General features: G+C 40.9%; 1 long non-coding RNA gene across 1 annotated transcript; it reads right to left on the bottom strand.

Moving 5' to 3' along the window:
* Window positions 1-7,967: 7,967 nt before the first annotated feature.
* On the bottom strand, window positions 7,968-14,057 carry LOC140713250 (uncharacterized). Its single transcript, XR_012095142.1, has 4 exons — window positions 13,906-14,057; window positions 12,270-12,393; window positions 11,865-11,933; window positions 7,968-9,813 (listed from the first exon to the last, which is right to left on the bottom strand). It is a non-coding gene; the product is annotated as an uncharacterized lncRNA (long non-coding RNA).
* Window positions 14,058-14,399: the final 342 nt, after the last annotated feature.

Genomic DNA, 14,399 nt, shown 5'->3' on the forward strand with positions numbered 1-14,399 from the left:
TCAGGTGAGGTCAAGAGTTTGAGACCAGCCTAGCCAACATGGTGAAACCCCATCTCTACTAAATACAAAAATCAGCCGAGTATGGTGGCGGATGCCTGTAATTCCAGTTACTTGGGAGATTGAGGCAGGAGAATTGCTTGAACCCGGGAGGCAGAGGTTGCAGTGAGCCAATATCATGTCATGCACTCCAGCCTGGGTGACCAAGCAAGACTCTGTCTCAACAACAACAACAGCAACGACAATAACAACAAAAAAATATATATTTATAATTGTATACATGTATTGAGGGTAAGAATATCAACATGGATTGAATCACAGCATTAATTATTTCTCTACCTTTTTAGACTCAAGAATCCTTTTCACAACAATGTATAACATCTCTGGTTCAGTTAATTCTTTATCTCTATTATTTTAGCAACATAGTATGGCATCAAAAATAAACACATATTTCTTTACTCACTTGATGTTAGAAATTTTCGTTATGTGCGCTCAAAAAGTCAACGTTTTTAAAAATGTATTTTCTGATTTGTTTCTAATTGGTGAACTAAGTGAGAGACTTTGTAGCTCTATTTGTAAATATTTCTTGTAAAAATATCTTTTTCCCCCCACCCCCTCCAACAATAGATTGAAAGCTAAATGAGACATAACTGTCATTATACTTTTATTTTTCTAACTTTGGCTTTTGAAATATTGAAGACATTTCAATGTACTATGTAGGAATTTAAATTAAATAAACGAACCTTGTGGATCTGTTGAGGATCATCTTGAGGTGAATTTGCAGAATTATTATCATTTATTGCTTTCATCAACTATATAATTGAGAAGGTTTTCCCAATGATTTATACCACCATAAAACACTTGGTCTTATTTCTATTAATTATGATTTGGAAGATGTAGTAAGTATAATGTTAATGACTGTGTTGAATGATGTTAGATTAATTAGAATGACAAAAACGCCTTAAGCAAAGAGTGATAGTTTGACAGTATTGATCAATCCAAAGATAAACTATTATTTACTTTGTGTCCTGCTCTGTCCTTAGAAATCTGGTCCTGAGCAAGAAGTTAGAGTCAATCGCTGATCATCATTTCTTTTTTTTTTTTTTAAGAAAACTTTTTATTATGGAAATTTCAAACATACACAAAAATAACTCCAATATTATTCATCTAACTTCAACCATAATCAACTCATGATCAGTCTTGTTTTCATATATATTCCCATCCAACCCCTTTCTCTCTCCATTTGAACTCCACTGGATTATTTTAGATACAATCCAAGACATCATGTCACTTTATTCCTGGTTTTAATGAGCCTTTTGTTGGGAGAGAAAGTGGGAAGAGAACTAGTAGCATTCTATGTAGCAGTGTGATAGGAGGATCAGCACAAAGTTCGTCTGTTTCCCAAAATGCCTGATATTGGTGAACCATGGGTGTTAGAAATTACCAGGGAATTACGTATCTTTGGCTATTGCTCTAAACATAGAACTAGGTAAATGACCTTGCAAAACGCACATATTTCTGAGAGTGGAAAATACACTAATTTTCAGAAATTATAGGTATGCATTTTAAAATCAGATTCACATACAATCATCTGATCCAAGGTATAACCATAATGAAGTGGAATTTTGGACAGATACGTTCAGAGATAATTAGAAATGTTACAAAATTTCAGAAACTAGTTGCTCTTCACCAGCAATGACAACGGTACACCAGAATTTTTGTTGGGGGGCAGTAAGGGAAAGAGGAGAGAACTTTGTGCAGAAATAAGCAGGAGGAAGATTCTCTTCTCACTTTTCACAGCCTTCTTGGCAAATATTAAATAATATCTTTGTCTATGGCATCAATTATTCTCTGTGTCGGTGATTTCTAGGTCTCCGTTTCTGTAACTTTCCTTATTGCTTCAAATATATAACTCCTTTGGTCCAAATATATAAATAGCTCTTTTTACACAGTTGTGTACAAAGTTCCTCATATTCAACATGTCTGGAAGAGACCATTCTGACCCCATTGCCTATTTTCCTTCCAATTTTTTTCCCTAATGCTGTATGACCAGCAGCATCATCCAGATAGGTATCCAAGTGAGAAACAAGAATCTTAGTCTTCTCCTTCCTCTCCCTTACTCTTTAGATGAATCAGTCATTAGTTCTTGTCCTGTCTGCCTCTCAAAAAACTCGTATTGGATCTGCCTTAATTCCACTTTTTTCATTTTTTTTTTTGGTTAGAACTAATAAACTTGTCTTAGATTGAATCCATTCTTCACCCTGCTGTTACGCTTAATCCTAGCCAAAAGCCTGAGAAATGTTCAGCCTGCCATTAGAGACATGTTGAATATAAAAATCCGTTCTCTCTCCACTCTGCAATTCTTAAACTTACCCCTATATATATGTATATGTATATATTTTTTTCTTTTTTTTTTTTTGAGGCAGAGTCTCTCTCTGTCACCCAAGCTGGAGTGCAGTGGTGCGATCTCATCTCACTGCAGCCTCTGCCTCCTGGGTTCAAGAGATTCTCCTGCCTCAGCCTCCCAAGTAGCTGGGATTATAGGTGTATGCCACCACGCCTGGCTAATTTTTGTATTTTTAGTAGAGACAGGGTTTCACCACATTGGCCAGGCTGGTCTTGGTTTCAGACTCCTGACCTCAAGTGATCTGCCTGCCTAGGCCTACCAAAGTGCTGGGATTACAGATGTGAGCCACCACGCCCGGCCAAACTTACCCCTTTGTATGGCAAATATGACTCTTTACAATCTAGCCCTCCCTTACTTTTTAGGTTTATCTCTGGCTACTTTTTAATGACTTTACCATGTAATAATATGGAAAGACATGTAGTTCTCTAAACATGCCACGATATCGATTCTGATTCAGATGGGGCTGTAAATTCTATTCAGACACTCCTCAACTGACAATGGGGTTACATCCAGATAAACTCATCAATTTATAATTTTTTCAATTTACAATAGATTTCTCCAGACCTAACTTCATCATCAATAAAGGAGCGAACAGAATGCATGTTGCTTTTGTACTATCGTAAAGTTGAAAAATCCTAAGGAGAACCATCATCAATTGGGGACCATCTGTATTTCTTTTTCCTTTTTTTTTGGAGATGGACTCTCACTCTGTCACCCAGACTGGAGTGGAATGGTGTGATCTTGGCTCACTGCAACCTCCCCAGCTAAAGCAGTTCTCCTGCCTCAGCCTCCTGAGTAGCTGGGATTACAGGTGCCCGCCACCACGCCTGGCTAATTTTTGTATTTTCAATAGAGATGGGGGTTTCACCATGTTGGCCAGACTGGTCTTGAACTCCTGACCTTAGGTGATCCGCCCACCTCGGCCTTCCAAAGTGCTGGGATTACAGGCATGTGCCACCACGCCCTGGCGACCATCTGGGTGATGGTGCATGCCTGTAGTCCCAGCTACTCAGGAGGCTGAAGCAGGAGAATAGCTTGAACCCAGGAGGCAGAGGTTGCAGTGAGCCAAGATTGAGCCACTGCACTCCAGCCTGGCGATAGAGTGAGACTCTGTCTCAAGGAAAAAAAAAAAAAAAAAAAAAAAAAAAGACCATCTGTATTTCTAATAAGATCTCAGCTGATGCTGCTGGTCCACAGACCACATTTCAGTAGCAAGGGCTACAGGATCTATGTTCATCTTATCTCTTAATTACTAGAGGAGTCATGGTTGTTTCTTCTCTTTGCCATTCATTCTGTTTTAACTGCTTTATGGTTTCAGCCATTTTATTTTGCAGATCAGTCAGTTTCTCTAGATCACCAGCTTGGCCAAATCCTTCTTCCCCTTTAGGTATCAACTCAAACACAATTTAGAAAACTGCCCTGTTCTTCTGTTATTGCACTAGCGCATTGCATTATGAATTCTTGCTTGTCTATTTCCCCATTCAAAGTGTTCTCGCAATTACTCACAGTGCCAGGCACATGGGAGAAACACAGAAAATATTTGTTGAAGAATAGTTAGGCAAAAATTTCCCCTTGATGACTTTATGATTGTGCTTTGACATTCCCATGGTATTCCCAGCATTTTATGGGGTAGTAAGTAAATATTTCTAAAGAGTCCTGAGAGTGGCTAGGTGCGGTGGCTCATGCCTGTAATCCCAGCACTTTGGGAGGCCGAGGCAGGCAGATCACCTGAGGTCGGGAGTTCGAGACCAGCCTGACCAACATGATGAAACCCTGTCTCTACTAAAAATACAAAATTAGCTAGGCGTGGTTGCAGGAGCCCGTAATCCCAGCTACTGGGGAGGCTGAGACAGGAGAATCACTTGAACCTGGGAGGTGGAGGTTGCAGTGAGCCAAGATTGTACCATTGCACTCCAGCCTGGGTGACATGAGCAAAACTCTGTCTCAACAACAACAACAACAACAACAACAACAACAACCAAAAAACCACACACACAAAAAAAAACAAAACAAAACAGAGTCCTGAAAGTTTCATGAACCACAGACCTTAGAGATTTATTTGTAATCCCATTTTCATAATAGTATGGTAACCACAAACTAAGGGGCCCAGGATTATCTCTGGAGAAGCTTCACAGAGCAGCCATTTGGGCTTTGATTAACTTATCATAGTTTGTCTTTAGTCCCAAGGCTTGTAGGCCCAGAATGCTGATGTGTCAGCATTTTGAGCAAGTGTTCCTTTCTCAGTGGGGTGACTCACATTAACCCAGCTTTTAAGATTGATGTATAATTTAGAAAATCAACCCATTTATTGACTGTGAGAAGTTATGGCATTAAGAACCAGAATACTGGAGCCTCCATGATTAGCCCTTTCCTTGAGTACTCAAACTTTAAGGCAAGTCAACCCATACTTCAAATTTGTTTCAAAGGGCAGAATCTGAAAAGTAGGATTTAGATACATCAGATGTATGGTGGCATCAGGTTAAGTTGGCTTGAAACATCTAAACAGCATTTGGAATAATCTTGCCAACAGTACCAGAAATTGTTAAGGTCTAGCAGCATGTTTTGCATTCATCTCTACTAAAAGAATGAATTTTCAGTTGACCCAAAAATGCTCAATCAATCTCGAAGTCTGATAATGGAGCGGACATTCCCAGAGCGCCTGGATGGGTCCTACCATTGTTTGCCTCTGAGAGTCTTCCTTTACCATCTTTCCATGGCAATGAGCCCCCTTTAGGGTAGAGTCATTTTTTTAACAGAGCAATTCTTCCTTTTTAAAGGTGACTTCGCATAATTCTGCTCTGATCCTTCATGTCTTGTTTTCCATTATTTCTAAGACCTAGAAAGCACTTTCCAACAAACTTCCAAGTGATGCTTAAAAAATCACCGTCTGCCTCTGCAGTGAAGGCAGCGTTGGCCTTATGAACAAGGCTTGTAAGACCTGATAAAGGGAACATCCTCCAGCTCAACTTCTTGGTATAAAAAGGAAAAAATAAAATTTCTTTTCTTCTGCCAAATACTATAGATTCAGTCATTTCTTTTACTCAAATAAAAATGCCTGTGGGAGAGTAATACTATTCTCACCCTTCTCTCTCTCTGTGAGGTTTCACTGGGTGTGATGGAGGATGAAGCACTTATCACAGTATTAAATATCTGAGTGGGTAGAGAGTATTGGGGCCTTAGGTCTTTGTTCGAAATCCCACCATTTTAGACTGTAGTTATCTTTTTTTTTTTTTTTTTGAGAAAGGGTCTCACTCTGTCGCCCAGGCTGGAGTGCAGTGGAGCAATCTCGACTCACTGTGACCTCCACCTCCCTGGTTCAAGCTATTCCCCTGCCTCAGCCTCCTGAGTAAGTGGGATTACAGGTATGTGGCACGATGGCCAGCTATTTTTTCTCTTTTTTTGATTTTTTAGTAGACACTGGGTTTCACCATGTTGGCCAGATTGGTCTTGAACTCCTGACCTCAAATGATCTGCCCGCCTCAGCCTCCCAAAGTGCTGAGATTACAGGTGTGAGCCATCTCATCCAACCAGACTGTAGTTACCTTACATTGCCATGAAGTTGTTGGGAGAATAGGAATCTGCACATACAGCAAAAAAAAAAAAAAAAAAAAAAAAAAAAAAAAATCCAATAAATTATGAGAAAGCTGATGGGTGAAGGGTGAGGAGTGTAGTTGCATCTTGATTACTTAGGCTAATAGTTCTTGGAATATGTACCAAGGGAAGTTATGAGTTTTCTCCCCATTGGATATACATATTTAAATCATTGACAAGTGTCTTCAGTGGAGACTGACACAGTGAAATGTTTGTCTATCTTTAATGTGCATTCAGTAGGTCTGATGCAGAGTAGGCATTTTTCTTTTCTGGAGATGGGGGGTCTCACTATGTTGCCCAGGCTGGTGTTGAACTCCTGGGCTCAAGTGACCCTCTCACCTCAGCCTCCCGAGGAGTTGGGACTACAGGTGTGTGCCACCATGTCTGGCTAATTTTTAAATTCTTTGTAGAGATGGGGTTTCTCTATGTTGCCCAGGCAGGTCTCAAACTCCTGGGCTCAAGAGATCCTCCTGGGGTGCAGTGTACACTATTCGGGTGATGGGTGTACCAAAATCGCAAAAATCACCACCAAAGAACTTATCCATGTAACCAAACACCACCTATTTCCCCAAAACTATTGAAATAATAATAATAATAAAGAAATCCGCTGGACGCGGTGGGTCATGGCTGTAATCTTTGGGAGGCTGAGGTGGGCAGATCACCTGAGGTCAGGAGTTCGAGACCAACATGGGGAAACCCCGTCTATAATAAAAGTACAAAAATTAGCTGGGCATGGTGGCGGGCACTTGTAATCCCAGCTACTCAGGAGGCTGAGGCATGAGAATCACTTGAACCCAGGAGGTGGAAGTTGCAGGGAGCTGATATCCCGTCACCGCACCCTCTCAATTCCCACCCTCTCAATTACCAGCCAAGTCAAAGCCTCTTCCTTTTTTTTTGCCATTTGTTCTGTTTTACCTGCTCTCTGTCTACAGCTGTTTTATTTTGCAGAATCAACCATGTCATATGGTAGAAAACCTTTCTCAGGCATGTGGATTTGCATGGCCTTGGAAACATTCAGTAATGGGGAAGTGTTGAACAACAAATAAAAAATACTAGAGGGGGATGGTACTGTGTAGGTAGAGAAGGAGAGAGAGTGGTGTGTGTGTGCACACTGCAACACACAATAGTGTACACTGCACCCCAGGAGGATCTCTTGAGCCCAGGAGTTTGAGACCTGCCTGGGCAACATAGAGAAACCCCATCTCTACAAAGAATTTAAAAATTAGCCAGACATGGTGGCACACGCCTGGGCGTCAAGAGCGAGACTCCATCTCAAAAAAAAAAAAAAAAAAAAAAGAAAAGAAAAGAAATCCTCCTGCCTTAACCTTCCAAAGTGCTGAGATTATAGTTGTAGCCACTGTGCCTAGCTGAGACTCTGCATTGTTAACAAGCTCCCAGATGATGCTATGGGTCCATAGATTGCATATTGAGTAGCAAGGGCTACAAGATCCCCTGAGGTCTATTCCCACCCTCTCAATTATCAGCCAAGTCAAAGCCTCTTCCTTTTTTTTGCCATTTGTTCTGTTTTACCTGCTCTCTGTCTACAGCTGTTTTATTTTGCAGAATCAACCATGTCATATAGTAGAAAACCTTTCTCAGGCATGTGGATTTGCATGGCCTTGGAAACATTCAGTAATGGGGAAGTGTTGAACAACAAATAAAAAATACTAGAGGGGGATGGTACTGTGTGGGTGGAGAAGGAGAGAGAGCGGTGTGTGTGTGCGCACTGCAAGGGTGGGGTAGGGAGGAAAAGGATATAATAGGTCTCACTGGAATGTGGAAATGTGTGTATGTAAAGAGACCTGTTAACTCATGTCTAAAATAGCATAACACCCCAGCATGGTTGGGCAAGTACAGTAGCAAAATGGAAAAAAAAAATTCTAGGGAATGTCAAAGAATATTTTGGAGTAATATAAGCCCACTTCATGGTTTCTTTTCTCTTCTTTGCTGTTGGTGGTTGGATGTAGTTTTCTGCTGTTCAGAGTTTGCTCCGTTCCCTATCCTGTTTTGCAAGGATGAGGTGGAAGGCATTACAAAGGGAGAAATTTCTACTGTTTGTGGCCAAACAATATTCAGGATGTCATTATTCCAGTTTCACTTAAGTCATCTATCCAAAGTGTTATTATATAATTTCTCTGCACAAATCCGATGTAACACCCTGACCTTCCTGACTTTGCTCTTTCTTTTTTTTTTAACCTTGTCTTTGTGCAGATTACACATTAATGGTGAAGAAGTTTTTTTCCCGTTAAAAATAAAACTGCTTGAAATTTCACTTGTCAACTTTTCTCTTCATTTTAATCACCCTCTCCCCATTTCAATTCTTTGGAGTCAGGAATTCCATATGTATTTTACATTGTTACTGGTAGTTTTCTCTTATTTATTAAATTGTTTTCCACAATTATGCATCCTTTTACCAGGCTTTAGAGTACAAAGACATTTCAAAATAATGCAAATAACAAAATTTTAACCGATCAAATGGCAGTAAAAACACTTCAAAGAGTTTCCCTTGGAGAAGTTTTTTGAAAACATAATCTTTCACCAGAAAACTCAGCAAGTGTATGTTAGGCCTGCTTTAACATCATTTTCTGTGATATCTTTTCTTCATTATGGTAAGAAAAATAACATATAGTAACTAAAACAAGGAAGACTGGTAGATGTATTGCAATTGTGATAAAACTCCAATGTTCAAATGCAGATTTCGTTTCATTTCTCTGTTTCTCTGTAGGGTTTACATTTCCCACCTGCCTGTGCAGTTCTGTGGCTTAGACATCTCTGGAAAGTTTGTATTTGTTCAGAAGAAAGTGGCTTTTATGGAGATGTCACTGGGAAATGTTACTTTTGATTGCTTGGACTACTTAGGATTTTATGTGTGTAAAGTGCCATACAATCCCATCAGTGGTTATTCCTCATAAACAATTTCATGACTTAGTTTATTATCACTACATCCATTTTATAGATGGTAATACCGAGGAATGGGTTACCAGAGAGTTGAAATTAGCACCTACAATCACAAGAGTGTCCCAGACAGTTGTTTAGTTTAAACTATAGACTGCAAAAGTGTTTCTTTGTGCCAAATATCTGATAAAAAGTGAAATCTTTGGGGTCTCAGCATCTCTGGGGTTGTCTGGGTATGTAAAGGAAAAATGAGATCTGAGTCAGTTACATAATGTCACTGAGAGAAAAAAAATCTCTTGAAGTGGGAAAAATGTGGGTCTCATTGGTTCAATGGTCCTCCCTGGCAAACAAAATCTGCCGGATCATTGCTCAACTTGAATTTGTTTTCGTAAACATGGCTATCTATTACAGTGCCATAAACAGCTGCCTTCCACATTCTTTTAATTTTACTTTAAATCCTGAAAATGTGTCAATCAAATTTTAATGGTCACCTTAAGATTATACTGCTGTGACCTCAGAGAACCAGACAGTTCTGTAGAGACCAGTTCTGTAGAAAGAACTGGGTAGAGGTATCTTGACAGTCCTGCCCCACTTGTCTACAGCCATTAGTATTGGCTTTAGAGAGTGTATTCTAAAGTGAATGAGCTGGTAGGATCAGTGTGCATTGCTGTTCTCAGGGGAGTTTTTCATAGCCCTTCATCAAATGGTGCAGTACCAGAGGTTCTCAGTGACAGCCGGACTCTTAACTTCAATAAGGACATAAGCAGCATGGGGCAGAGGACATAGAGAGGCAAAGGAGGGTTATGTCTTACTGCAGTGCTCTCGCTGCTCCCTAACAGGATGTAGGATCCTCAGTTCTTCCTCCCTGTCGACTTCTGGATTTTGGTCGTGTAAGACCCATTTCGGACTTCTGACCGCCAGAACTGTAAGATAATGAAGTCACCAAGTGTGTAGGAACTTGTAACAGCAGTAATAGGAAACTAACCCAGCCATGTTTTGCCTTCATGGGCTCTTTCCCCCAGTGAAAAAGTAAAAAATTGTATTTTATGATCATGATGGTATAAAGATGAATATGGTATATATTAAAAAAGCTTTCTAGGCCGGGCGTGGTGGCTCACGCCCGTAATCTCAGCACTAGGAGGCTGAGACAGGTGGATCACGAGGTCAGGAGTTCAAGATCAGCCTGGCCAAGGCGGTGAAACCCCATCACTACTAAAAATACAAAAAAATTAGCCGGATGTGGTGGCTGGTGCCTGTAATCCCAGCTACTAGGGAGGCTGAGGCAGAGAACTGTTTGAACCTGGAAGGCGGAGCTTACAGCGAGCCGAGATCGCGCCACTGTACTCCAGCCTGGGTGACAGAGCAACACTCCGTCTAGAAATAAACAAATAAATAAATAAAAAAATCTTTCTTTGACCTAAAAGTTCCTTTTTTTCTTCAGATTTTAAAAGTAATTAAAACATTTTCATGGGCACCTAAAAGTATCATGACCTCTGAGCACGATGTCAGGTGAGCCTCACGGATAGGTCTGCTCTGGGTAGGAGTCGCTCTGTCCAAATCTCCCCCACCGTTCACCGCTCTGGATCTAGCATAGCTGGGTGCATGCCAGCTGAGGGATTTCAGAGATACGGGCCTCTCATTCTGTTGTGTAGTTTCCTGATTTTTGAATGGGAGGGCACTATACATGGGTGGAGATATATATTTTGAGAAGGAAGAAGTTATTCAGAGTGTGTCTTCAGTTGCATGACATCAGGATTGCCCCGTTACTACACACACAGTAAACAGATAATACATTCTAATTGAGTGAAGAATTGTTACAAGATTTTTGTCTTTTAGTTCTGTTTCTTGGAAGATTTTGCAGTCAATATACCTTTGTTTACCTATCTTCAAATAAAAGATAGAATAGATTTTTTATTTGTTTATTTGTTTGTTTGAAAAAGAGCCTCACTCTGTTACCCAGGATGGAGTGCAGTGGCCTGATCTTGGCTCACTGCAATCTCTGCCTCCCAGGTTCTGCGACCTTGGCTCACTGCATCCTCCGTCTTTCAGGTTCAAGCAATTCTCCTGCCTCAGCCTCCCAAGTAGGAGTGGCGGGCACATGCCTCCATGACTAGCTATTTAATTTTTTTTTTTCTGTAGAGATGGGATCTCCCTGTGTTGTCCAGGCTGGTCTCAAACTCCTGGGTTCAAGCAATCCTCCCATCTCAACCTCCAAAGGCAGCCCTTGGAATAGAATTTTACTGGTTGAAATTTGGAGAGAGGCCAGGCACAGTGGCTCATGCCTGTAATCTCAGCACTTTTGGGAGGCCGAGGCGGGTGAATCATGAGGTCAGGAGATCGATACCATCCTGGCTAACATGGTGAAATCTCATCTCTACTAAAAATATAAAAAATTAGCCAGGTGTGGTGGTGGGCGCCTGTAGTCCCAGCTACTTGGGAGGCTGAGGCAGGAGAATGGTGTGAACCTGGGAGGCGGAGCTTGCAGTGAGCTGAGATCTCGCCACTGCACTCCAGCCTGGGTGACACAGCAAGACTCTGCCTTAAAAAAAAAAAAAACTGGAGACAGATGTGATAACAATGTCAATAATCCTTATGTTCAAATAGCATCCATAGTTGACAAAACACTTTCATGTGCATTATCTCTTTTGATAATCTGTAAAGTCACATAAGATATTAGGAGGAAAAATGCTTCATATTTATATAAAAATATTAATAGTAATGGCGGTTTTAATTTTAGATAAATCATTTGTCATTTATAATTCTATGAAGAAAAATGCTATGAAAGACAATTATATATCTGACTTTTGTTACTCTATAATTTGGCCTGTGCTCTCATATGTAAGCAAAAATGCAAAACAACATTTGTACTCCTTAGTCATATATATGCTTTCCACACTTTCCCTCTGTGAAAAATGCTACATTTCAAGCTCATGACTACAAGCGTTAATGCTGTGAATTGGAAATTACAACATACCCCATTGCATACTCCATTAACTGTTTCCACTTCTCTGACAATTAGACGCCAGAAAGGTTTGATTTTTAGCTAAAAAGCAAAGCTAGATTGAGGGAAGTTCAGAGATGTGATGAAGGAACCGGTGACCAGAGTGCCTTGCTCCTTATGGAGCCCACAAGAATAAAAATAGCCGCTTTTCGAAATTACGATTCTAATTCAGGATTTGTGGCGTTTACTCTAATTTGGTGCTGTTCTGGAAAAGGCTATGTTGAAAAGGATTTGTTTCTAGAGATTTTCGGGAAAGTAGCCAATTCAAACTGCTCAACCCTGTGAGATCATTCCTGGCTAGTAGCAAGAACTTTCTGTCATGTGGGTCTTGCTTGAGAGTGAAGAGTACCCGCATATCCACTGCTTCTGAATTCATACCTGTTGGGGCTTATACGCACACGCACACACCAGCATCTGGGTCTTCATACCCGCTCTTCACACTGATCGTGTGAACTGATTCACAAGCCTTCAAGTGTCCTAGTTAGACTAATTTAGTCCAGCTCTGAAAGAATAGATAGGTAAGATAGGCTGTCACATTCCATCAAGTTAATTTCCAATTTCACAATTGAGGTTTTAATAGGATGTCTGGCCTATTAAGGTCTTTGACTCTGTTCAAGAGCAACCAAACACTGCTGCTAATTCTATCATTAAGAAGAGCAAGCTGCTGTTCAGCGACCCTCCCCTCCGCTGCCCTTCCCTCTTGCAGCCTTCCCAGCCTGCCTATATGGTTAGGTGCCTTTTAAAAAGTTGCACTCATTCTAGTTACACCCTGCCACACCTCCAAGCCTGAGGATGCTTTCGTCTGAGTTCCCAGCAGTCTTAAAGCTTTGCCAACAGCAGACGGAGGTATCACGCTGAGCCCCGTAGAGAGAAAGCCTTGCACTGTGCAAGTGACCCATTTGGCACCAGAGAGGGGGAGGGGAAGAGTAATCCTGATGGGCTCCAGGGACTCCTCATCCATCTACTTCCCCTGGGATCCTCTCCTGGAGGGCTCTTGCAAACACAGTTGCCCCGCCATGGTGGAGGATCATCAACAGAAACCCACGAAACAAGGCCATGCCCCGTGGCACTCTGAGTCAGTTCCGTAGCGTGATTTACCAGCTCTCTGAAAAAAGAAATCTACTAGGACCTGGGCTGGGACCATAAGATGTAAAGGTGTTAAGTTGAAAAACCTAGGGTGGGCCCAAACCTCCACCTCCCCAAACCCCCCTTCCCACTCCTGGGAAAATCATTCCCGTGTAAACATTTCTTTTTGCGTTTAGTATATCTGTGCAAGAAAAACTACTTTATTACTCAACATAAATAACATTCACTTTGAACCTTAATTCTGAAAACCACGGAATTTTTAAAATGCTGTAAATAGCTGACATGGGTGTTCTTCCCTTGCTTTCAAAGGAATTGTTTTTGTAATTACCGAGCAGGGTGAAACTGAATTTTCCCTGCAGTAAAGGAGAGTGTGTATGAGATATCTCAACTAAAAACATGAATCGTATTCAAACTAATTAATAATAGAAAACTTTCAGGACATTCTTAATACTTAAAAAAAAAAAAACTTTTATTTTTTGAAGTTGTTAGGTCTCCATTCTAGTTCTGAGTACAAATAAATGCCTGACACATGGTCTAAGCCAAATTCCAAAATGTAGCAAAAACAGTGCCTGCATATTTGGCAGGAATTTAAACCAGTTCAGGTCAGTGTCTGTTTCTGTCCAAAGAAGAGTTTCTGCATTTACACTGAGCTAGGAAAATAACACAGGAAAACATGGGGAACAACACGGAATATTGTAAGCTCCAGTGCCCGGCTGGCCAAAGAATAATGTTTGGGGCAACTCTGAAATTACCGCCCAGGCTGCAGTTTGGGTTTGCAGAGCGTTTTGGAGGACGGTGAGCAAGAGAGAAAGTACCGATTGCATTGTTGTGAGGAAACTGCCTTCCCCCTTCTAAGGCTCTCACCTTGCAAATCGCCCCCTTTTAGCAAAAGCACATCTTACTTCTTAACTCTTCCCCTGCTACTAACCTTTTCAATCATCCCCCTTCATCATTGCAGAACGGCCTTTGAACAAAGCAGCATTTTAAAGCCTTTCCCACTAAAAGTTTGCCCCTCCCCCCTTTTAAAGAGGCAGTGTGGGGGTAATTTTCTTTCTTCCTTTCTTTTTTTTTTTTGTTTTTTAAATTTGTTTTTCTGCAGTCTACTCTTGTGAGGCTGTCATTGTTTGGGGGTTGATGGATATTTCTTCAGAGATACCATCATATCGCTTGTTATTGTAACACTTATTGGTGATAAAGTTCAGACTAAAAATTAAGCAGCTGCAATGTAGCAGCACAAATTAGTTTAATGTAAGCAGTCAGGAGCAGCTGGCTGGCTCAGGACTTGAATTTAGCTGTGGGGGGAAGGGTTCTGTGACGCTGACAGTGTTTTTTTCCTCTACATAAACATTTTTGGCTGTTGCAGCTTTTGTGCTGATCATGTGACACTGTCCCTAGGCAGATAATTTATTTCTGTGGCTTTCA

Source organism: Chlorocebus sabaeus, chromosome 13 (assembly GCF_047675955.1).
Source record: "Chlorocebus sabaeus isolate Y175 chromosome 13, mChlSab1.0.hap1, whole genome shotgun sequence".
Classification (NCBI taxonomy): domain Eukaryota; kingdom Metazoa; phylum Chordata; class Mammalia; order Primates; family Cercopithecidae; genus Chlorocebus; species Chlorocebus sabaeus.